This window comes from Onychomys torridus, chromosome 21 (genome assembly GCF_903995425.1).
Source record: "Onychomys torridus chromosome 21, mOncTor1.1, whole genome shotgun sequence".
Taxonomy (NCBI): Eukaryota; Metazoa; Chordata; class Mammalia; order Rodentia; family Cricetidae; genus Onychomys; species Onychomys torridus.
Genome location: NC_050463.1, coordinates 45,777,383 through 45,802,970, shown reverse-complemented (window position 1 = coordinate 45,802,970; position 25,588 = coordinate 45,777,383).

Below are 25,588 nucleotides of genomic sequence, written 5' to 3'. Positions count from 1 at the left end.
CAAAGCCATATCAGGTGAATGAGAGCCCTGTCTCCTTATTAAGGGCACGGAAGATGGAAGCGATGTGTATGAGGACCTGTTTGAAGGACACATTGTCTATCCCTTCCTCTATCATGCTCATTTTTGTTCCGGCATCAGACTGAACACTGGGACCATATGTTCTTCATCCCTGGAAGAATTTTTATGCATTTTAATGTTGTTGCCTTGGCTTATATCCAGGGATATTACACATAACGTCTTTATGAAAACGGTTACTGTAGCGACGTCTTTGAGGTAGTATGCATGAGGTCACTCATTTCCCTCTAGATGAATCCTGGATAAGACAGCTTTTAAAAGGGTAAAGTTCAGGAAAAATACTGCTTTCTCTAGGGAGCTGGGGAAACCTTTTCTGGTTGGTTGACAAGGCTGACTCTGTCTTCCTTTTTGGATTGATGACATTGTGTCATCATGCATGGTGTACAGGATACATCCACACCTTTCCTTCACATCTGTCTCTTAGCTCAGAGCCAAAGCTGAGGATGAATCACATCAACATTAAAGTCCCTGTGGTTATACAAGGGAAGATGTGGGTATCCTGGGTGGGGGTTGTGGGGATGGTGGTCCTTATGGATGTTGCTGGAATCAAAGAAGGAGATGGGACTTGATTAGCAGAAGAGGGGAGGACAGCCAATTTTGATGGTTCCATTTCCTAGGAGCTCCACCTCCTTGGTGGATGTTACCTGGTAAAAGACATTACCTTCAACTCTATCTGGTCCATCCATTCATCCATGCATCCATCTATCCATGCATCCATCTTCTATAACCCACCTATCCTTCATCTATCATCCATCCATCCTTCATATATCATCTATCCATCTAACTATCCAATCATGCATCCATCCATCCAACATCCACCCATCCATAGTCACCCATCCATTCACCCTTCCCCTCTATCCTCTGCCCTACTGTTTCCTTTCTCTCTCTCTCTTTGGCTTATTTGTAGTAACTCTAGGGCCCTCTCCTTCATGCTGTTGGCTTTTTGGTTAAAATAAGATAAGAGCGCTGTTTCCAGCAGAAAATTTCAAATGTGGCTGCATATTAGAATCATCTGAAGAGCTTAGAAAACTCACAATGCCCTAGCTCCATCCATTATCAAAGGAATTCATCTCAGTTAATTTAATGCTTTTAATTTCGGAAACTCTCTTGATGTATCTGATACACAGTCATATTTGAGAAAGAATGCCTTTTAAATATTCCTGAAGGTCTTTTAAGTGCAGATGTGAATTGAGCAAGAGTGGGGCCATGCCTGAGAGTCTGTATTTCCGAGAAATTTCTTTAAGACCTGATACTGTCACATTCTGAGTAGCAAGTGCAGAGACAGATTGAGGATTAATGTAGAGGAGAAAGAGTTACTGATCCTTCAAAGCAGGTGGGTGGGGGGTTAACATGCTGCAATGTCACCTGTGTTCTGTAATCTGTGTTCTGCTCTACTGTGCTATTGGCAAAATAAGTCCAGTGTGAAGCCTAGAGTACCAGGCGCATGATGAAGTGAACCACACTGTTGATCCTTTCCACCTTCTACAGAGGTGGCATCTTCCTCCTGGATATGGCCCATACCAGTCATCTGTGTTATTCTATGATAAGCATCTATGATATTTATTACATGGTAGACATCTATGCTGTTTACTTTTTGCCCTAGTTAGAGTTGACTGTCAACTTGGTACAGCTCAGAGTGACCCAGGAAGAGAAGGCGGTCTCCTTGGAGGGATTGCCTGGATCAGATTGGCCTGTGGGAATGTCTATTAATTGATGTAGGAGGGTCATGTTCACTGTGGGTAGCACTGTTCCCTGGGAGAATGATCTTGGGTTATGTAATTAAGCTAGAGCAGCATGGGCCCACATGGGAGTCAGCAGGTAGCTTTCTTGCATGGTTTCTGCTGCGAGCTGCTGCTTGAACTCCTGCCCCAACTTCCCTGGCAACCTGTAGTTGAAATAAACCCTTTTCTTTCCTAGATTGCTTTTGGTCACAGCAACAGAAAGACTCTTGAAGAGTACCCATGCTGTTGTGTGTGTACACATTTGCCTTTGGTCAGTGTCTAGATAACAAGCATCTTGAAGGCACATGCACCTTCTGCCTTTGGTACTTGAATCATCCTAAGTGTTGGTTGAATTAGTGAGTAGGTAGGGAGCTTGTATTTCCTTCTTGGATGGACAGAAAAGACAACTGATGTTGATTCCACAGTTTGGCCTGTGCCAATGACTCTGCTTGAGAAGATACCATACAAAGAACAGTCCCCTGGAGCACCACACAGATGCTGAAACTCCTGTGGTTTTCCAAATGATGCTGAGTGACCTGACTTTGCACTCTTGCCCAGGATGCATCCCCAGCTCTCACTGGGACACCAGTCCCCATCTCTCCAGGCTCAGCTCAGATCTCTGCTTGTATGGAGGAGGCTTCCTCATCCCCTCCTCTATCCCTGCCTCTATGCCTCTGGAGTTCCACAGGGACCTCCTATCATAGATTTGTTCTATTCCACTGCCAGCATCTTTTTATCTTTCTGTTATAGCACTCGACATGATACCCAGCACAGGAGTTTAGTGAACTTCTGTTCAGTGAATAAAATGAATGAATACATGAATGAATGTGGAAGCGCCATTAACCACAATCTTCCCTCCTTTGTGCTTGCTGATTGTCATCCGAAAAGCAATAATCAAGACAGAGTATTGCTGGATACCACTGTGACATAACCAGGGAGCCGAATCCTACTTCCCCCTGTAATCTAAAGCTATTAGCAGAAGTAATGTACCACAGTGGGGTTTTCTGCTCTTTTTCACCATCCAACCTGAGCCTGGGAGGTGGCAGGTTGCCACACAGTAGATGGTGAGCCACATGTTCAACCCAGTGGGAGACGTTCACAATTCCTGCTTTTTCACCATGCATCCTGCTGCAGGTGCCTTCAGAGACCTTTACTGTGTGCCAAGGGGACACTGAGGTTGCCTTGGCGAGTTGATGAGCTCAAGGTGCCCCGTCGTTGGCTTCTGTCAGATGCCGTTGGTTTCAGGTTGACTCTGCTCATGAGTAACGCTCCTGTCTTGCAGAAAAAAATGACGTTTGCTATTCTGTGATTCAAGCATACTTGTTAATTATCATATTTTTAGCTGATACATAACATCCATTTTTAGAACATTCAGCAAAAAGATTGTCAAGCCTTTGAAGACATGTCTAGGGAACAAAACTCAGGAGAGTCATTTAAGAATTTTCTTTTACTTTTCGTCATTTTTTTTCTTTGTAGACGATAAGATAGGAAGAAAAATGCAACTTATTTTAAAACAGTGATTTAGCTTGTGTGTGTGTGTGAGAGAGAGAGAGAGAGACAGAGACAGAGAGACAGACAGACAGAGAGACAGAGACAGAGAAAGAGACAGAGACAGAGACAGAGACAGAGAGACAGAGACAGAGAGACAGAGACAGAGATAAGAGAGATGGAGATACTCAGAGACAGACAGACAAACAAAGAGAAAGACAAACAAATGGAGAGAGACACAGGAAGAGACAGGCACAAGGAAGGACAGAGAGAGACACAGAGCCAGAGAAATGAGGACATATGATAGCACATAATTTCTAGTCTAGACTGTGATGACTGGGACCCCTCTTCTAGCCATGTGACCCCATGCCAAGGACAAGACTGTTAAAGTTTAAATAATTGTAAGTTGAAACAGAATCTTCTTTCTGATGGCATTAGGAGGTATGCAATAGAGGTAATAAGGTTACCGTAGGGTGGAGCCCTCACAAACAGCATTTGTGCCTGTGTAAAAAGATGCCAGGAAGCTATTGTTTCTCTTCCCTATGAGGAGGCAGCAAGAAGCTGAAGTCTTCGGCCTGGAACAGGACCCTCGTCAGACCCCAGCTGGACTGGCACCTGACCCCTGACCTCTGTTCCCAGAAGATGAGACATGCATTTCTGATGTTCACAAGCCACACAGCAGCCCTAGTTAGCATAAAGCCATGCTTGTAAACCAGGGGTGTACCAGATGTCTGTTTCAAATCACAAGGGCAGCTGTGTGACGAGAGCTAAAAGAAGACTTAGTTCACACTCAGGCTTGGTTTACGTTTTTTAATATTAGAATTTGATCTCTGCTTTGAATGAGGCCATTGGTAGCATAGAATAAATTCGAACTGCTTATATTTCCTTCTCAGGATTGGATTGTGTTTGGTCCTTTTAGGATGTAAAAGTACTGGCTGAACTTGACTGGTCCTTCCTGTGTGTTCTCATTGGACGTCTATTGTTGTGATGAAACACTGTGATCGGAACTAAGGGAGCAAGTTTACTCACCTTCTACTTCCGGGTCACAGTCCATCACTGAGGAAGTCAGGGCAGGAACTCAGGCAGGAGCTTAAAGAAACTGCAGAGGAAGGCTACATGCTGGCTCACTACTAGGCTCAGCCATGCCTAGCTTTTTTTTTTTTATCAGACTCCACTCTGCTTTAAATGAGATAATTGATGGCATAGGACTTCTGTTTAGGAACTGATGCTGTCCACCATGGGCTGGGACCTCAGACATAAATTAATAGTCAAGACTGTCTTCCACAGACATGCCCACAGGCCAATCTGGTTAAGACTTTGTTCTCATGCGACACCAGACCAGGGGTTGATTCTCAATGGTCCTAACACTCCGACCCTTTAGCACAGTTCCTCATGATATGGAGATCCCCAACCATAAAATTATTTTTGTTGTTACTTCATGACTGCAATTTTGCTACTGTTATGAATCATAATGTAAATATCCAACATGTAGGATATCTGACAGGCTAACCCTGTGAGAAGGTTGTTCAGGGCCAAAGGGTCTCAACCCACAGCTTGAGAACCAGTGCTCTAGACTGTCGAGATGACAAAGCTGATTTTTGACACTATAATATTCTCTGGAATAGAAATGTAAATTTCTCCAGTTCACCTTTTCTTTGAGAGACAGAATGGGGTGGGTGGAAGAATTGGGAAAAAAGTTCTTATATCCCCTTACTGTGGGGTAACCCCATGTTTGGCAGAGGGCTGTCCAAAAGCATATTGCTGGCTTTTGCTAAGGGTCCTTTGTGTTATGTTGTGTTGTGATTTGGGAGCCTCTTTCTCTAATATCCCTACCAGGTACACACGGAGCTCTGGGGCTGACAGCTGTTGGCATGTTCGTGGTGATGCTGTGTTCTCACCAAGTGTCCTAACTGCTTCTGCACAGAGATGTGCACGCTAACTTTACACATGCCTATATACATTCTTGTTGGAAAATACAGCTGTCAGTGGAGTCTTCCTTTTTTGTAAACCTCAGAGTTAAGATGAGAATGGACGTCAGAGTGGGGAGTGAGCGTGGACGTTGATCTGTGTAACAGAGTCATGGAAATTTTCAGAAAGCTGAGATCTTGATACATTTCACAGAGAAGGAACATTTCTCAGAACACTTCTCTACTGAATAATGTCACCTAGAGCACAGGTGAGTTAGGGCCCAGCCTTCCCAGTCAAGCCTGAGAGCCACCCCCCACAACTTGCTGTTTCTGCCATTAAGAGGTGACAGGGGTGGGGGAAGGTATCAAGGAAGGAGTGGGTAAAGAGAGAGGGGAATTGAGCCCGGCAGTGGTGGTGCACGCCTTTAATCTCAGCACTCAGGAGACAGAGCCAGGTGGATCTCTCTGAGTTCGAGGCTAGCCTGGGCTACAAAGTGAGTTCCAGGAAAGGTGCAAAGCTACACAGAGAAACCCTGTCTCAAAAAACAAAAATCAACAAACAACAAACAAAAAAAGAGGGGGGGATTGAGGGGGGAACCAAAGAGATCCTGTAAGAACTGTGTGGCTGAGGACCAATTCCAGGGGTGCCTCTGGTAAGTGCAGCCAATGAACAGAGCAGGGGTGACTCTCCTCTTTTGTTCGGGAGTGAGAAGCAAGGCTGTACATCTACCTCTCATTCTCCTGGAACTGTTACTTGGGGTCAGCAGCAGGCTCTGATGCTGCTCAACTGGTTGGTTATCAGTGACCACTGGATCTACCCTCCAGGAGAGACACAGTCGCTCAGGACTCTTTTGCTTTGACGTGATTTCTGCACTGGGTTCATTCTCTGAGCTTTTTTTCTCCTTCCTGTCTTTCCTGTACAGCACTGGTTCTCACCCTTCCTCATGCTGAGACCCTTCAGTACAGTTCCTCATGTTACAGTGACCCCCCAACCACAAAATTATTTTCATTGCTACTTCATAACTGTAATTTTTCTTCTGTTATGAATCATAATGTAAATATCTGACATGTGGGATCTATTTTCATTGTTACAAATTGACCCAAAGGGTTTTTGACCCACAGGTTGAGAACCACGGCCTTTCCTCATCTCTTTGAACATTGGAAGGTGAGACCTTAGGCTTAGTCCTTGGACTTTGTCTGGTCTCTGCCTGCACTCCTTCCTTAGGTGGTCTCATTGCATAATAAATATTAATCAGTGGGTCGGGGATTTAGCTCAGTGGTAGAGCACTTGCCTAGCAAGCACAAGGCCCTGGGTTCGATCCTCAGCCCCCAAAAAAAGTTATTTAAAAAAAATAAATATTAATCATCACATGAACACAGGCATTTCCCCACCGAGTGGTGTCCGTGTCATCCCCACTACTACAGTGAACAAAGCCAAATGCTTGGTCTTCTGCTGCTGCTTTCTCTATCTCGGAAAATGACAATTCCATCCTCTGCAATTGCCAAGTGAATCAACTGGTAGTCAACCCCCCCCCCCCGCCCCCATCCCCCTCAAGTATAGGGCTCCTCCTCCTTGTGTATCTTGTGGCCAGTCTTGTGGTCTCTGCTCCCATCATACTCCAGCTTCTGAGCCCAGGCCAAGGTTGCTCTTCTCTTTCATTTGACTGATAGTCTCATTCCCGTCCTTGTGCCTTTTCATCCATCCTTAACTGCGTTGTCATGGTGATCCAAAAGAAAGTTACATCATATCTCTTCCCTGGTGATGATCCCAGAACCCTTTTGGAGCCCTAGGCTCTGGCTGCCTCCCACCTTCCTGTCCTTTCTCCCAACCCCTCTGCCTGACTCCTCTGTCTCCCCTGACAATCCTGCTTCTCTTTTAATAACCTGGGCACCCATTATCCTTTCCAGAAGCCTTTCCTCCCACCCCTCGGTGAGTGCTACCCAAGGGTCGTGCCCTCTTTGGACTCCTTCCCTGACCTATGTGTCCCACAGTGCTTCCCGCTTCTGCCAAGGCAAGTAGCTGGTGGAGTTAGGATACCCAGCATCTGCCCGTCTGACTGTCCCCAGGAAAGTAGAAAACCAAAGACATCTCCCCAGCTTCTTCACTGCTGCATCCCTGATACTTGCCAGAGTGACTGCCACAGAGCAGATGGCCCAAGTGCACACGCTGGAATGGTGCAAATTATGTGAATGGGAGAAGGCAGTGAAGACATGGGTGACCACACTTGGCAGGAACAGGAAACATGCAAACTGCCTGGGATCCACAGGGCCTCCAGGGAGGTGGAGGCTCCCTAGACGTGTCTTATGTGGATGTGCCTTCATGCTTTGGCCCAACTGTGTCCTCCCCACTCCAAGGCTTCTTGATTTTTGAATCTACTGCAGGCATCCTTTGACTGCTTGGCATGGCATAAATGAGGAAGAAAATTGGTCCCCTTGGGGCCTGGGTTTCCTGTCGAGGGCAGCTGCTTTCCACTTCTCTCCTTCCTGCATCATGGTGTTTCCTGAAGGGTTTGCTGTATTAGGACCCTCCACTTGGCCCAAGCAATGCCTCCTGTCAGCCACTTTGCCTGCTCTCTGTATTTCCCAAGGATGAAATTGTTGGGCAAAACACGAACTTTGAAGCCTTGCTGGGAAAGGATGCTCTTGGCCATGACAGCGTGCTCAGTCTTGAGGGAGAAACCCATTGTGGATTAACCATGAGCCACACATACAGACTATAGCTTCTGTCTTCATAAAGACAGACACACACAGAGGAGAGATGCTCTCTTTGTAGAGAGTGATGTGGTGTGTGTGTGTGTGTGTGTGTGTGTGTGTGTGTGTGTGTGTGTGTATGTGTGGTGAGGGGACAGAGTACAACTGGAGTCTTCTACACATCTGTACACCAATGGGTTATGCTTGTCTCATTTGGTACCCAGGTAAGGCCCTCAGATTCCCAGAGGAGCTTAACCCACAGAAGAGAAAGCTAGAGACACAAGTCTAAGCAGTCATCACAGCTAAAGGGAGAGAGAGAACAATGCCTTGTAGGCTGTCCTCAAAACAGATCTGATTGCATTATCAAGACACTGGGTTCAAAAAGCTCTACCTGGTACCCTAGTACTCCCATGAGCAGGAGGTTCACAGATAGGAAAGGCCTAGAACATGGTCCAACAGCTGCACAGGAAGCTGGACCTGAAGCCTCCCATCTCTCATATGTCCCCTGTAGGGTGCCACCATGTTCACACTCATGACCATGCTAGAAGGTGGTAATTAATAGGAAGGGAGACAATGGATGACATCAGGACGTATGTGATGGTATGTTCTGGAGTGTTTCCAAGACACTCTCTGGGAGCCAGAGGAATAACACTAGGTGAGGCTGGCATGTTGGCAGCTGCAGATGGTCCTATGAGAGGCAAGAACAAAGACTGGGAAGTGCCGGTTCTACCATTAAATCTGGCAGACCACCAGGGACACATCCAGTGGTTCAGGCAGCAGAAGAGAAGGAGCAGATAGATCCAAGAGGAAGTTCTGCCCTTTGTTTAAAGCTGTGACCATGAGTCTCTTGACCTTCTGAACCTTAGGTTTTCTAGCAGTAGATGGGGATAAAATAACACAATACATTTTGGATATCAGAGGCAGCAAATGTAGTGAGCTTAGCCCAGCATGGATACCTTAACAAATGGTACCTCACAGACACTAAAAGCCAAAGTAGTATGTGGTTGGTGTCTGAATTCCTAATACCTTAGTTCAGAGTGTGGCAAAGCAGACCTTTATTTACTTATGAGTGGATGGATCCCTAAATATAAACAAGCCTGGACCCTTTCAGGATGGTTTGGTAAAAGACTGGATTTCTAAATGTAATAGGATACCTAAGTAGGAGGTCTTGGTCCCCTTGATGTACCTTTTCTGAGTGCTGGAGGCTTTGTGTAAATTCCAATTTCACAGGGGCATCTCAGTTGGTGCCCCAAACAGTCAGCTTTGGGGCAGTCAAAGGCTAACTGGGGAGATGCCTGGCTTTGGAGTTTGCTGTTGATCCTCAGGAGGTGCAGATAACTTTCAAGGCAAGTCTCCAAACCCTTGGGTTTGTGACTGCATGCTACCTTTCTGGGTCAAGCTGATTTTCTTTGGAAGAAACTTCTGGCAATTCTTTTTCTGTTCAACCACATCAATTGTGTAGTGCAGTCACATTAGCCCGAGTTGTCCATGGGTATTTTATCCTGGCAACAAAGCTGTGTTAAGCTCTCTTGCTCTCTCTCTCTCTCTCTCTCTCTCTCTCTCTCTCTCTCTCTCTCCCCCTCCCTCCATCCATCCCTCCCCCCTGTGTGTGTGTGTGTGTGTGTGTGTGTGTGTGTGTCTATGTGACTGTGAGAGTGTGTGAGTGTGCAGGGGGTGGGAGCAAATGTGTCGGAAGACTTGTGTCTGGAGGGAACAACCTTGGCTACTTGGCCTTCCAACATTTACTGCAAGCTCACAATGGCAATTCTCCCAGTTCTCAAATCAAACCAGATGGAGAATGATACTGGAGAACACGGGATTACTGCCAGGTTGGTGCCCTTTAGAAAGCATCCCCCTTTCTGAAATGCAGCCCAGTTAAAGATGCATTAGCACGGGGCTGTGTCCTTGTGCCCCAACAGGCTCATTCCCTGTCTGTTCCTCTCAGCCCTGGAGACAGAAACCATATCCATAATGTGATCATGTTTTCATCTGACCAGCAGTGTTTAGTATGCATTGTTTAAGCTTGCCACACAGTGCATTAGGAATGACAGGTGAGGGCAGGAAAAGGGATTTCATTTGGCCTTTTTCTTTCCAGAGTATGGGGAAAGCACCTCACTATGCAACATATTACCTGTTTCACTCACTCACTCACTCACTCACTCACTCACTCACTCACTCACTCATTCACCCATTCATTCATTCATCCATTCATCCATTCATCCATTCATCCATTCATCCATCCATCCATCCATTCATCCATTCATTCATCCATTCATCCATTCATCCATTCATCCATTCATCCATTCATCCATCCATCCATCCATCCATCCATTCATCCATTCATCCATTCATTCATCCATTCATCCATCCATTCATCCATTCATCCATCCATCCATCCATTCATCCATTCATCCATTCATTCATTCATTCATCCATTCATCCATCCATCCATCCATCCATCCATCCATTCATTGTGATGCTTGGGACAGAACCCAGAGCCTCATACATAGTGTCAGGGTGATGACCGGCTCTTCCATTCCCTGAGACCCTTCTGAAAGTTTCTTGCTTACATCCCAGTACAAAGGCACTCCTGTTCAAGGCATTTGCTCGTTTATGGTTTGACGTCTCTAGGTTATCTAAGGTGCAGTATTCTGGTGCTTTACCTATTTGAGAGAAAAACGAAACAACTAAAGTCTTTAAAATGCTCTGAAAATGTCAAGGAGTAGGGACCACACAGTGGTCACCACATACAAAAGTCTCCGTCCAACAGTGTCTTGACTCCATAAACAGGGACAATCTTTGGGTCTTTTTAAAAAAATATTCTTTTCAAATATTCTTTTCTTCTTTTTAAAGAAGAAAAAAGAGAGATGTTTTTGAGGAACCATCCCTGAAAACCTACTTCTGGTGTGTTTTCTAGCGAGAACAAGAATTCCCTTTGGCGTCTCTAAGAGGCAGCTTCATTTTGGCCTCCTGGTCCCTCCATAGTCTTTCATGACTGACTCTGTTAGACTTGGGTTGGGCTTGGGAACACACATCCTGTGCCGCACTGGGGAATAGTCTAGTCAAGAGAGCCAGACAAAAGTGTCATAGCCCACAGCATTCTAAGTGCAGCTTCTATGGCATCTCAGAGGGGCCATATCTCAGCCTGTGCTAGGGAAGGCCGTCCAAAGGAGACATTCACTCTGGAAATCTCTGCAGCAGTGGAGCACAGCACAGGTTCTCTTCAGGGACTTGCAAATCAAGTCCATATCATGGCTTCAGAGTCTCAATGTTTCCTTTCCTCAAAACAAAGAAAAGAGTATCAAAATCTAATTTAGGAAAACTGTTTTTCTAAGGGAGATTGTTCCTCTCATGGGATGCAGGTATCTAGAAAGTAGGTGACATCAAGGGGAGTTGGTGACTATTAAATATCCTTGGGTTAGGAGGCCCCATTTGAAAAAATTACGCACATATTAATTATACACTGACATTTCTATACATGCATATAATGGCCTTTGACTACATTCACCCTATCACCTTTTCTTGTCACTCTCCCACTGCACTCCACTCCCCCTAACTCATCTCCCACTTTTATATCTCTTTATGACCTCACGATCTTAATTAGGTCACTGACAGGATCACAGATGAGCAGTTGTTTGTTTACAGGAGCATGGGGCACTTACCAGTAGCTATACCACTGAAGAAAATCAATCAATCAATCTCTCTCTCTCTCTCTCTCTCTCTCTCTCTCTCTCTCTCTCCATCAGCAACCATGAACTGCTGCAGGTCCTCAGGGAGTGGGCGGGACTCATGACTCCCTCCCGAAGATCTCCTTTTGATTAGAAGAAACTCAGGCCTTTCCAACAAAACCAAACCCAAAGCTTTCTTATAGGAACATAGGAGACATTTCATTTGTGATTCGTGAGGCAGGAAGGATTCCTAAATATCCCGTCAAGGCCAGGGGCCATATCTGAGACATTTGTGATCATATACTAGGCACTGTCAATTATTTCAAAGTACTAACGGTCTGGGAAGGCAGTCTATCAAGTGCTGGCCCCGGCCCCAGGGCAGGGCACACATGACCTGTTGGGTGGTGTAATGTGTGTATTAGGATGTCAGCACGATTTAAGACAAGTGTGCTGTTTCAGCCCATGGCACAATGCACAGGGCATATGAGATGAGGAGACCCTAGGGAAGAGGAGCAAACCCCGCCCCAAAGTGGTCAGTCCCTCAGGTGTGTGGAACACTGCAGGTCACTCGTAAATAACTGAGTGTCCGTCCTTCCTGAGCTTGAGGTTACAAGGAAGGTGCTCTCATAAAAATTCTACACACTTTGCAGGAGATGGGATGGCCATTTCCATCTTTCATCCTGTAGAGGATGGATGGCTTCTTTAGGAAGCACAACTTGAAAGTATTTGGAATCTGAAGATGTGTTTTCTGGTGATACAGTCATTCGGCTCTTACAGTGTGCGCTCTGTGTCTGTTGGGGATGGATGGCAAAACCCAGGGGCAGGGCAGGTCCTCGGAGGCAGGGTTCCTCAGAAAGGGAGAATTGGTAGAATGCACACACATGGCAAAGTAGATTTACTGCCATAGGTTACAACCAATAGCAGCCTGCACATAGAGAGGTGGAAGCCCATGGGGCTGGGTGTCTCCTCTGTTCTAATCTGCCACTAAGGGCCTCCTGAGAAGACTCTAGTCTTCATTCTCATTGGAAAACCGTGAATCTGGATTCTGATGTTGGTGAAGAGCCGCCGCCGCCGCCGCCGCCGCCGCCGCCGCCGCCGCCGCCGCCGCTGCCGCAGCAGCAGCAACAGGATAGATGTGTTCTCCAGCAAGAAGGGGAGGCAGGCAAGGAAGGCCCTGGTTTGTCTTCTCATCTCTTTATATCTAGGCTGCCTCTCCACACTGGTAGAGGGTCTTTCTTCCTAATCCTTCCTGGAAATGCCCTCACACACCCGTCTGGAGGCATACCTCTTAGCTGATCCAGATCCCGTTGACAAGTCAAGTTGACAGTCAAGATTAACCATCGCAGGTAACTTACAGCAAAGATGTAATACTCACGTGGAACAGAGGCACACTGCCCCACATATGTTGAATACTCCCTGTATCGCTCATGATCCCCAAAGCTAGGTTATAAAAATCCTTGTCGCTCTGTATTGCTTCATGAGCAGTGACAATCTGAACTCTGTGAATGTTCAGTTAGACACGTTTCCTCTTTTCAAATATGTTCATCCAAGTTGGTTATGTCTATTCTCAAATCTGTCCTTTCAAGGTAATGTGATGCTTAGAAAGTGAGCTAGCTGGATTCTGAAAGAAATGCTTCCCGAGCAGAGAACATTGAACATGAATGATCAGATATGTTTGGATTGTTTTCTGATTTTTCTTGATTGTTGCTAAAACTAATGTATCATTTATAAGGGATTTGTGCTTGCTTAAGAACTAAAAGAGATATCTTTCTTGGCAACAGAATTAAATGCCAGTTAAACTTTCCTGGCTAAGGATTGGTTTCCCTTTCTCCGAGGAGCAGGTAATTTGGGTGGAGCCGTGGGCCTTGCATGTACTAGGCGAGCATTTTACCACTGAGATACTCTTTGAGAAAGAGTTTGGAAGTTTGATTTGAATGCATTTTTCCCTTATGAATCTGACTGTGGTTTGGATGACTCTGACTACTGATGGAATCCAGTTTTTTTTTTCTTTTTCAGTAAAGTCTGTGTAATCACTGGAAAGAATTGGAAAATAATATGCTTTACTAAGACTCATGACAGTATACTTCTTTGCTTTGCACATACATAATTTTTATCAGTTCTTTGAGGATTTTGTACAATATATTTTGATCATATTCAACCTTTCCCCCAACTCTTCCCAGATCTACCCCATTTACCATCCACTCAACTTTATGCATATATATATATATTGCCCATTAAGACTAATTGTTGTGTTGTCGTGGATGTGGGGCCTTCCACTGGAGCATGGTCTACTTTCCAGGGGCTGCGCTCTGAAAGAGAACTGATCCTCCCTCTCCCAGGGGCTAAACATTGCCAATGGATCCTTTGCATGTATATTTTGAGTCATATCTTTCAGCTAAACCTTCTAAACTAATGATTAAAATGAGTTGAAATGGAAACTAGATCTTTACATTTCTGTTTGAAAAACTTAAGCTAACATGTCTAAAAATAATAATGTTTATTCAGTCATGTAGTTTACACAACACACACACACACATTTTTTCTTTAGACATAAAAGAGGAAAACTTTTAAATCAGCAGTTCTTATTTTACCTTCAGCTAATTTAAAATATTTGGTTTTGTTGTTTCATTATTTCTATTCCCCTCAAAAATATTTTATTTATTCTTTGACAGTCTCATTCATGTATACAGTGTATCTTGATCATGCACACCTCCTCTTTTACATGTATTTTAAAAAAGATTTTTATTTTCATTTATATATATTTGTGTGTGTGTGTGTGTGTGTGTGTGTCTGTATGTGTGTATGCACACACATATGCAGGTGCCCTGTCCAGCCAGAAGAGGGCAGCAGAGGGAGCTGGATCTATAGGTGGTTGTGAGCTACCTGACCTGGCTGCTGGGAACCAAACTCCAATCCTCTATAAGAGTAGCAAGCGCTTTTAATGGCTGAACCATCTCTCCAGCTTTTTATACTTCAATTTTGTATCAATAGTATAAAAATATAGGTTTTATAAATAATTTTTTTCTCTATTGAAGGTTTTTTGCTCAAAATATTTTTTTATGAAGGGATGGATTATCCACAATGTGTGGCATCTCCTGAAGATCTTGAAAACATTTATTATTGTTGTTGTTTGTGTGCATGTGTACATGTGTACATGTGTGTGTGTTTATGAATATGGGCATTTGTATGCTATGGCCCACATGTGGAGATCAGAGGATAACTTTTGGGAGCTGATTCACTGCTTCTACTGTGGGTTCTAGTGATTGAACTCTGGTTGTCTGGCTTGTGCAGCACACTTTTACTTGCTGAGCCGTCTTGTGGGTGCAAGACTATTATATTGAAGCTATCAAGAACTTTCTGGAACACTCAGACTTCTGAAAGCTGCCTTTGAATTGCCAGACAATTCCTCTATTCTTATGCACTTATAGGCTCTTTGTAGATCCCTGAACTAACAAGGCTATGCAGGTATGTCTCAGAAAATAAGTACAAAGGAGGTATGTGTTGTGTGTTTTTGTGAAATATATTAGGAATTGCTAATACCTTTCAAGCCAAATTCTTCCTATATGCTGCTTAAACCAGTTAGTTCACTAAAAGCATCAGAAGAAGAGGAGGAGGATGGGAAGGGATGGAAGGGGGTGAAGGGAGACAGCTGACACCCAGATACTTCTGTGTGCTTTGCCTGTTGTGTGGAACAGAAGAATGTGCAGTGGGATGGCCCTGAATCCCCAGCCTCCTGCTCAGGAGATTTTGCTTCTCTGATGACTCATGGAGCTCATTTGATGGCTCTGATTTTTAATTTACAATTGGATTGCCCCTGCTTCCCTTGTGGGTTTGCTCCAAGGGAGGGAAATCACATGTAGGAAAGCAGAGTTTCAGCTGTATGGCTCTGCGTATGTGTACAAGAGTGGGTTGACTAAACAAGTATCTGATGATGTTGATATCACACTGTCCTTCTTGGTGGGTGCTCACTCAAGTAAACATAGACGTGGAAAGATGTTTGAATCACTTCCAGAACCATGGGCTATGTGACAAGATGGGTGTGGGCTGAAACAACAGTATCACTCTTAGCTGACACAGTGAGCAATGTGTTAGTTTCTTATGGAAGTTCTCACCAAGGCCGGATACATCTGTTCTGTTTGAGGCATATTTAAACCCTTTAAAAATCATATATTAGCTATACATAATAATGGGTGTCATTATAATATTTTCATACACATACATAATGTTGACCATCTTTATCCCCAATTCTCTCCTGCCTGCTGATCACCTTCCTCCTCTTCTTTGCTCTGTTCGGAGCATCTGGCCCAGCTTTCCAGGCTCAAAGATCACAATGCTTGAAGCTGACTTGTGCCAGGTAGTGGTGGTAGCGTACACCTTTAATCCCAGCACTCGGGAGGCAGAGCCAGGCGGATCTCTGTGAGTTCAAAGGCCAGCCTGGTCTACAGAGTGAGATCCAGGACAGGCACCAAACTACACAGAGAAACCCTGTCTTGAAAAAACAAAACAAAAAAAGCTGACTTGCTGTATCACCTGTATCTGCCCTTTGTGGACCCTAGTTTTAAATGTTTATATACGTATATGTGAGTATCAGTCATGGACCTGGCAGGGGAACCATGAGAAGGGAGTAGAGATGTCAAAGAAATGGAGAAGGCACCAGAACACGTATGCCATGAAAGCTGCTGGAAGCCGTTAAGGTGATAGGCACAGAATGGGGACTTAGCTAACTAACTCTGTGGAACCCTCAGGTCCTCCCAACGATGTGTTGGCTGTCAGGACATTGCAGCCTCACCTAGCCAGCAGTGCCCTTGTCAGGAGACAAGAGTCCTTTGCTCCACCCATTACAGACAAAGTCCAGGCTAATCACCGTTTCCATTTGAGATGCTGTGGCCCACTGTACAGGAAAGAGCTAGACATTCAAACAGATGCATCTCAAACACCAAGCATCATCTTTGACCTCTCAGTAGACTTGGATTCCCCTACTGCTGTCACTATGATGCTGATATCTTTCCTCCAGCAATACAGAGTTCAGCTCATTAGCAATGAGAAAGGAGGTGGCGAATACAGAGCGGACGGTCCTGTCTGCTCCTAGTCATGTCTCAGCCTCCTGAGACACTCGAGCAAAGAGAAACACTTCTTTGCAGGCATGGGACTTACATTTTTTTCCTCCCCTTTTACTTATTTATTTTTAAAATGAGCATACACAGAGGTTAGGTTTCTTGGGGGCAGTTTTTCAGTATCATTCTTTCTGGTGAACCTCTTCTCTCTTCCCCCTCACCCCCTGTTGCACCTTGTGCCTGTCACCTTAACGGCTTCCAGCAGCTTTCATGGCGTACGTGTTCTGGTGCCTTCTCCATTTCTTTGACATCTCTACTCCCTTCTCATGGTTCCCCTGCCAGGTCCATGACTGATACTCACATATACATATATAAACATTTAAAACTAGGGTCCACAAAGGGCAGAGAGTGAGTGGTATTTGTCTTTTTGAAGCTGGGTCCCTTCCCTTAATGTAATGATGTCCAGATCCATTCATTTTCCTGTAAATTCCATGTTTGGGTGGCGACTATTGCTCTCCAGTCTGCTTTTCCATCTGTAGGACACTTGTAGATCTTCCTGGAGAATACCCACACGCTCAGAACAGTGTCCCTGTTCTGCCCTGAGAAGTTCTACCCTTTGAGGTAGAAATGGCAAGGCCATGTCAAGTTACCCCAGCAAGTGTCACCGTCCTTAGTAGATCAGGGAAGCTGTCTGTACTAACTTGTTAGGCTTTGTCCATCCCATAATTTCAGAGGGGACTTGTTTTTACAAATCTTGAATTAAAATAAGGGTTCTAAAAGGGTGATCAAAATACTAAACCAATTTCTGGGCTTTTTTAGGGAATTCATTACGGTTTGGAACTCAGTATTGTTTGGGTTTTAAATGTCCTCCAACTGCATGTGGTGAAGGCCTGGGCTCCACATGATCGAGCTATTGGGAGGTAGTGGGACCTTTAAGAAGTGGAGACCAGCCAGGGGAACTTAGGCCATTGAAGTGGGATCCTGAAGTGTGTGTTGGGACCACAGCCTCTTTCCTTCTGTGTGTGCTTCTTAGCTATCATGTGATGAGCAGCTCATGGTAATGTGTGCCTTGTCATGACATTCTACATGGTCCCAGGCTTAAAGGCATTGTGATCAAGTTGACTGGAGACTGAAATCTCTAAAATCTTGGACCTCCATAGACTTTCCCCAAGAAGTTGGTCATGTTCAAGCATTTTGTCACAGGAATGGAAAACTAATAGAACTTACCAGTATTGACTACAAAGCTGCCAGACAAGTGAGATTCAGAGAGTGATGCGTCTGGAAACTTCCTCAGCCCAGAAGTTTATCAAATCTCATTGCTTATGCATCTCTACATAGTTTGACCCCCAGAGGGCTGTGAGTGGGGTTGAAAGTCTTAGCACTCTAAAACTTGATCTTTCAAATGTCCAGTCATGCTTAGAGGCTACCTACTTACCTCCATCCACAAGTCATCTCATGAGTATAAACTCATACATGGTTAAGAAGGGGGTGGCTGGTGTGGTCAGAGGTTCATTATAATCAGAAGATAGCAGGCCAGTCCCTCAGGAAAGTCTAACTGCTTTCACAGCTAAATGTGCCTGTATACATGTCTATGTACATAATTGGGAGCATATGTAAATCTGCATACACATGTATGTATGAGCAAAGCTATCCTCTTTCCAACCTCAAGTGTTCATGATTTACTTTATTGTAAAATTGCTGACTTGAGACCATGAGTTGAATAGTTTAGTGCTGATAAACCTCCCCCCTCCCTCCCCCTCCCTCCCTCCCTCCCTTCCTCCTTCCCTCTTCCCCTTTCTCCATCTCTATCTCTCTTGTCAGAACAGCACTGAATATTTGATAAGTATTTTTATACACCTGTTCGCAGCCACTAATCCCTAACTTTAATCTTCTCTTGGGATCTCACACTTCTTCCTAGATGCTGTCCATTATTGCACACTCTCAGAGATAGAATTCCTCTGGCTTTGAGAAGCAATGTACAAATGCAAAGCTTAGAGGGAACACATGAGAGGTGTGGCTACTCTTAAGCCTGAAGTATCTCTGTGTTCCAAAAGCCAAGGGGGCATACTTGGTGATGCTAACAAGATTTCCTGCCCAGAGGTTTCGAGGGACTTAGCTGGAGCTAACTATGTCTTTAGGATGTGGAGGCAGAAAAAGCTGGATGGTCAGGACATCCATGTAAAATGTCATACATGGGAGAGCACACTTCCCTGTACGTTGTGTCTTCTGGGGTGATCTTGAATCTCTCTGGAATTCTACTTCTTTCTCAATGCAAATGTATGTTCAGAGTCACTTAGAATTAAAGGTATAAACTCACTGAAAATAGCAGGGAAGCCACAGAAACACAAAACTACTATGCACACATGTGCTTAGGTCTGTGATTTAGTCACAAGACTCCAGCAAACTGCCTTCCTCCATTGTCTGATGTTGGTAACCATTTCCCTTCTCACAGGCTCCCTGAAGGACAGGTCAGAGATGCTTGGGACTAAACCCTCAGCAAAATGTTATTCCCTTTCAAAACCACACCACTGCCTTCACTAAGCCTGCATTCTGCTCACCTGTGGTCACTCCCCTTGCTGAGAACTTAGGAAATGCAAGAAAGAACTTGGAAACACCACAGGAAAGAGAAGATCCGGGTCCTTACAAGACCACATGGCTCTGCCTGTGTTACTGACTGAAGAGCTAGTCTCTCCCAGAATGGTTCTGAATCCCGAATCCCTGACTTCTCCGTTATCTCTTAGACAATTTAAGCCCTGTAATTGACGTGCTGAGCAAATTGAACTCATTTATTTCTTTTTATCTCTAATGTAAAAAATATAGAAATACTGTAACTTTTGCAGAAAAACTCCCACAACTGCACAAAATTATAATAATTGTCTCAGTTTGTCTTCATTTAACCAGCTGGGGAGAGGGTTTGGGAGAACACAGCAATTTTCCGCATTCAGAGACAGCTAATTCATGAGACCAGCTGTCAAATCTCGGGGCTTCTTCGCTTTGCTAGAGAAAGTGGACTAAATGAGAGGAGGCCCCGTACAGCAGCCCACAGGGATGGCAGAGAGCTGTGCCTCTGTAATGACAGATTCCCACCGTTCCCTGGGAGTTACTGGAGACATCTTAGTTCCCTTGAGCCATCTCAACTCTAGACCGGGAAATCTATAAACAATAAGCATGTGTCTTAGAGTTCTGGAGCTGAGGCCTAAGGTCAACATGACAGAGGATCTGGTGTCTGGTGAGGATGTCTAGTGAGGCCTGATCATCATAAACAGTGACTTCTTCATTCTCATAACAGACAGGCAAAGGGCTGAAAGGTTTTCAGGCCTCCTTAGAAGGGAGTTAATCTGTTTGTGAGGGCTCTACCCTGGAGGTGTAATCATCTTCCAGAGGTTCTCCTTCTTAACACAATCACACTGAAGGTTAGGTTGTATGTGTGTGCACGTGTGTATTTGAAAAGTGGTTTTAGCTATTGAAATCAATAATTAATATTAATAGTCCTTTATCCCTACAGCTCTGCTAAGGTGTTTGTTAGGAATAACCAACTGTCCAGATTGTAGCTATAGGTGGATTTGCCGCCATTATCTCGGAACTAATGTTCCTGTGACCCAGAAAAGCCCCTTAGAACTTGGGCAGGCCACTCTGGCCTCATGAAAAACCCCTATTCCCATTGAGGAGGGCATTTTTAATTTTTTTTAATTATATATTTTATTTTATGAGTGCGAGTATTTGTATTTATGTTCCCGTACCATGTGTGTGCCTGGTGCTCATGGAAGCTGGGAGGCCATTTCAGCTCTCCTGAAACTGGAGTTAGATGGTTATGAGCCATGCTACATGGGTGCTGGAACCCTCACCGGACCTCTGCAAGTACTCTTAACTATCAAGCTATCTCTCCAAAGGTCACCTATGTGTGACACATATACATATGTATTCACACCTAGGTGTCCTGGAGCTTCCTATGTAGACCAGATTAGCCTTGAGCTCAGAGATCTGCTTGCCTCTGCCTCCTGAATGTGGAGATTAAATTCATGTGCTAGATGAAGGTGACTACCTTCAGTTTCTTCTAAAGTACTGTTAGACACGGAACTAAGCATGAAAACTAGCAGGTTGGGACAGGAGAATATAGGAAGGAACCTGGACTAGTGACAACTAGTTTTCCAGACTTGAAAAAGTTCAACACTAAAGAAAAAGACAGGTAAAGGTGACGAGCAAATTAACAGTTGGCATTTGAAAGGCTGAAGCATTTGGGAGATCTGAACTGAGAGCAGACAGGTTGGAGGAATCTATGAATAGAATCCAGACTTGCTGATCCCCAGACAAGACACATGACTCCCTTCCCGCCTGTTGCAAAACTCTGCAAAGTGTGAGTCAGGAGCAATGTCTCCTTCATAGCTTCTCTGATGATTCATCTCCCTTCTTAAAAATATTAATAAGCTGTGTTATTTAAGGGTAGTTCTAGATTCAGGGAAAAAATAAAGGAGAAATCTAGTTTCTATCAATCCCTTGTGTCTACAGGTTCGGTGTTACCTACTGACAGCAGTGCACCCCATGGTCCATTTGTTACCAGTGATGGATTTACATAAACACATTTTATCATCACTCGGAGTCCATAGTTCACATTAGGCCCGACTCCCAGCACTGTGCATTTGAAAAGTTGGGCATTACATTCATTTCTTCATCACTATGATCAAATATCCAATAACTGGCTACATAAAGGAGGGAGGTTCATTTACGCTCACAGTCTCAGGGGTACAGTCTACCATGTCCGGAACAGAGCGACAACCAGGGAGGTGGCACCATGGTAGTGGAAGCCTGGGCTGGCGTCTCCATGTGATAGGAAGTAGAGAAGGGGTAGAAGATGTGCTGGGGCAATCAATCTCAAGTTTTGAAACAGAAGAACACTTGGATCCACACACACGTTTGTCTACTTGACAAATCCACCATGTACCCACAGATCCTCCGTACACCATGCCACACTAAGCTTCATCTCCAGGGTTTTCTTTATGTCTGTATTCTCTCCAGCAGTGCCTCCAATGACCTAAGGCCTCTTCTATGGTGCAAAGTCATTGTATCTTTGCTTCACTTGTCCCTCATGGTCCCTTCTTCCATTAGCTGCCATTTCTTTCCTGTCATTTTTGTTCTATCCTGTGGTTTAAACCAAATAAAAACAAAGGAAACACGGGAGAAGTGTGTTGTCTTTCTGTAGCGGTGAGACATGAACCACAGGAGTGCATTGAGGCAAATCCTTCTGATGATGGATCTGTGAGGTTCTCTTGGGACAAAAGGATGTAATTGACTTTGAAGAAGAGATCAACTTGTTAAGTTGCCATGGAGGAAGTCAGGGTGTAGCTGAGGCTTGATGCAGTAGCAAACACTTCCAGGTGAAGAAGCCAGCAAAGGATGCACTGAGAGTTGATCTGTGGACAGATGTGAGCAGCTCACTCAGGAACAAGTGGATCATTTGACCTTTGACTGAACCCTGCAGGAGACCCCATCCCAGCAGAGGCTGAAATTGAATGTGGAAGACAGGGTGGATGTCTAGAATTTATTCTACTGGTGGGGAGAGCTTATAAGAAGTAGAGAACAGGGCAGTGGATTTTTTTTTAAATTGATCATTCTGGCACCCATAAACAGACTGGCTTGGATGAGTAAGTCTAGTCACAGATTTTGAAATGAGGCTGGAAAGCGTGCAGAGTTGGGGTGCACACTGTGAAGTCTTGTGGCCTCCACAGGAGAATGTGGCTAAGGCAGGTATGATGCATAACCATGAATTTCACACTGTCGATTTTGTTTGTATTCTTTTCTCTCTGATGTGGCAGTACAGGCTCTGCAATATGGTACCGTACAGGCTAAGCCTTGACTTTAAAGGAAGAAATGCCCTTTCATGTCTCAGAAGCAATGCAATTTCCATAAAGATCTTTACAAATCAGCCTCAGCTCACACTACAGCCCTTTGCCCATGCTTTGCATGTGGGATGTTGGTAATCTACATCCTTGCAGCCTAACTCTCTATGTGTCCTCAGGCCAGCATCCATTTCCAGAAGAGACTGTCCCCCAGGAAAGGGGACTGCCTGCTGACAGAGAGGCCAGTAGAGCAAGGCCAATGCTCCACGTGCAGAATCCAAGTTGGAGGAGCCATTATCAGCCCTAATGGAAATGCAGGTCGACGTTAGCTGTCTGTGCACACAGTCCTTAGCTAGAGGGCTTGTGGAAGTGGAGAACAGCTCTGCTGTTGCCATGGAGCAAAAGAAGCCAGAACTGAAAACGCCACAGCATTTTCTTGTTACATATTTGGTCAAATCTATTCACTCTAACTGGTAAATTTTATATCAGAAAATTACCATACGTTGGACTTGCTGCCTAAAAATGCCACTGAGAGCATCATTAGACAATACAATTGTTAGAGTGTGGATAATCTGAGGATTGGCTCAGCTTGAACCCGGTAGCAGAGAGAGACACACAAAAGGGCATCCTTGAGATGTGAAAATTACAGGTTGCCAAGGGAGCTGGACCACTTAGCAAATGGAACTGACAAGTTCAGAGGAACCTAGACAGGGAGTCTCCTCAGACTGCTTCACACCTCACAGGGAGGGCGGAAGTGAGGGGGCAGGGAACCCAGAGTCTCAGTTATACAGGGAACTAGAGACACAAAGGACATGGACCTCAGAGAGATGAAGGTGAACGTCGGAGGCCAGCTGAGCTCACGTGAAGCCTGGCATCCATGGTAAAGAGCAGATGTGATGGACCACTTAGAAGGCCTTTCACTTGCACTCTCCTCTGGGTGACTGGAATTGGAGCACAAAGCTAGTTGACAGATCAGTGGTTCTTGACCTTCCTAACGCTGCAACCCTTTAATCTAGTTCCTCAAGTTGTGGTGACCCCCAACCTTAAAAATGTTTTTGTTGCTACTTAACTGTAATTTTGTTACTGTTATAAGTCATAATGTAAATGCTTTTGGAGATAGAGGTGTAGCAAAGGGGTCGTGACCCACAGGTTGAGAACTGCTTCTCTAGCATGTCCTGCAGGCTGGAGACTGGTCTGAAAGGAAGACAGCTGTAAGACGAATCGATAAACAATCTTACTAATAAAAAAACTCAGAGCCAGATATTGGGGTGAAAACTGAGAGATCAGAGAAGCAGAAAGAAGCCAGCCACATTCTTACCACTAGGAAATCCTCAGCCAAGAGAGAACTACTTCCTATACACTCATGCTTATAAACCTTTCTGTGCCCTGCTACTTTATGTCTCCACCCAGCTACATCACTTCCTCTTTCTACCCAGCTCTATCACTTCCTGTCTATCTGTACAGACCTCCAGACCTCTACTGCTAGTGCTGAGATTAAAGACTCATGGAGTGCCACCATGCCTGGCTCTGTTCCCAGTGCGGCCTTGAACTCATAGAGAGCTGGATGGATCTCTGCCTCCCGAATGCTTGGATTAAAGACCTGTGCTACCACTGCCTGACCTCTATGTTTAATACAGTGGCTGTCTCTGTCCGCTGATCTCCAGATAAGCTTTATTGGGGTGCACAAATATCACCATAGACAGTACTCTTTGCCTAGAAGAATACTCAGCTCATGGGTCTCAAGCAGGAGTTCTTTGTCTGATCTTCACAAGACTTCCATATGCTTTTATGTTTTAAGTTTTGTTCCTAATTCACTGTTCATAAAATCCACCTATTGTAAGTGTACAAACCAGTGAGTTCTAGAAAATTTATAGGGTCACACACTATATGGAGGTTTACCTCCAATTCCAGCACTTGGGAGGTGGAAGCAGGAAGATCCGGGTCTACAGGCTAGCCTCTCTCCTTTGCCACACAGTGATTTGGGAGCCAGCCTGGGCTACATTGGCTTCAGCAGGCATTAGTATTTTGTTCTTTGGGTTGCTGAGGCTTCTGATACATGACTATAATATATTTTATCACCCACTCACTCTGTGATGCACAATTGGGTTGTCTGATGCTTGGGCTATTATGAACAATGACAGACTCTATGTTCATGTGCAATTTATGTTGTCATAGTCTATCTTCATTTCTCCCGGGGATGTTTCTAGAAATAGAGCCACTGGTTCTCATAAGCACGTTAACATTTCGAGAAACATGTGCAGTGTTTTCTGAAGTGCCTTCTCTGTCTTAAGCTCACATTGCTCAGTGCGGGGTGGGGGTGGGGTTCCCCGTCACTCTGCATCCCTTTAACATTTCATATCGACCACAGCTTTTATGATGATCGTTCTAGAGATTCTGGAACATCTCAATTACTAATGCTAAGTCCGGTACTGGTTCACATGTTTATGTTCATTTGTGTGTCTTCCTTGGTGAATGATGTTTTTACACCCTCTGCCCATGTTTTGTTTTTGTTTTTTGGGGTTTTTTTTGGTGTATCTGTCATCTTATTATGGAGTCATCAAAGTGCAATAAAGTTTCAATGCATGTCTTTCACTTGGCACCTGATTTATTATCATTTCCTTCTATTGTGTTGGTTCATTTTTTTAAGGTTTTATTTTATTTTATTTTATGGGCATGAGTGTTTTACCTGCTTGTATGTAAGCTTAAGTGTAGCATGGATGTGTACCAGTGGAAGCCAGAAGAGGGCGCTGGCTCTCCATGGAACTGGTATTATGAACTATTGTAAGCCACCATGTGGGTGCTGGGAACTGAACATGACTTCTTTCTTACTCAGTGAGTCCTCTCTTCAGGCTGTGTTCTATTTTCTTAATGTGTTTTGAAGTACAGATGTTCTGAATGTTTTAGTGGAACCCAATGTATTTGATTCTACTTTTTAAAGTGGTTTATTTTTATTTATTTGTATGTGTGTGCATCTCTGTGTGTATGCATGCATATGTGCAGGAACCTGTGATATCCAGAAAAGGGTCTTGGATCCTTAGGAACTTGAGGTACAGGTGATGGTGAGCCACCTGATATGGCTGTTAGGAATATAACCAGGTCCTCTACAAGAGCAGCGAGCAGTCTTAGCTGTTAAGGTCCCCATCTCTCCAG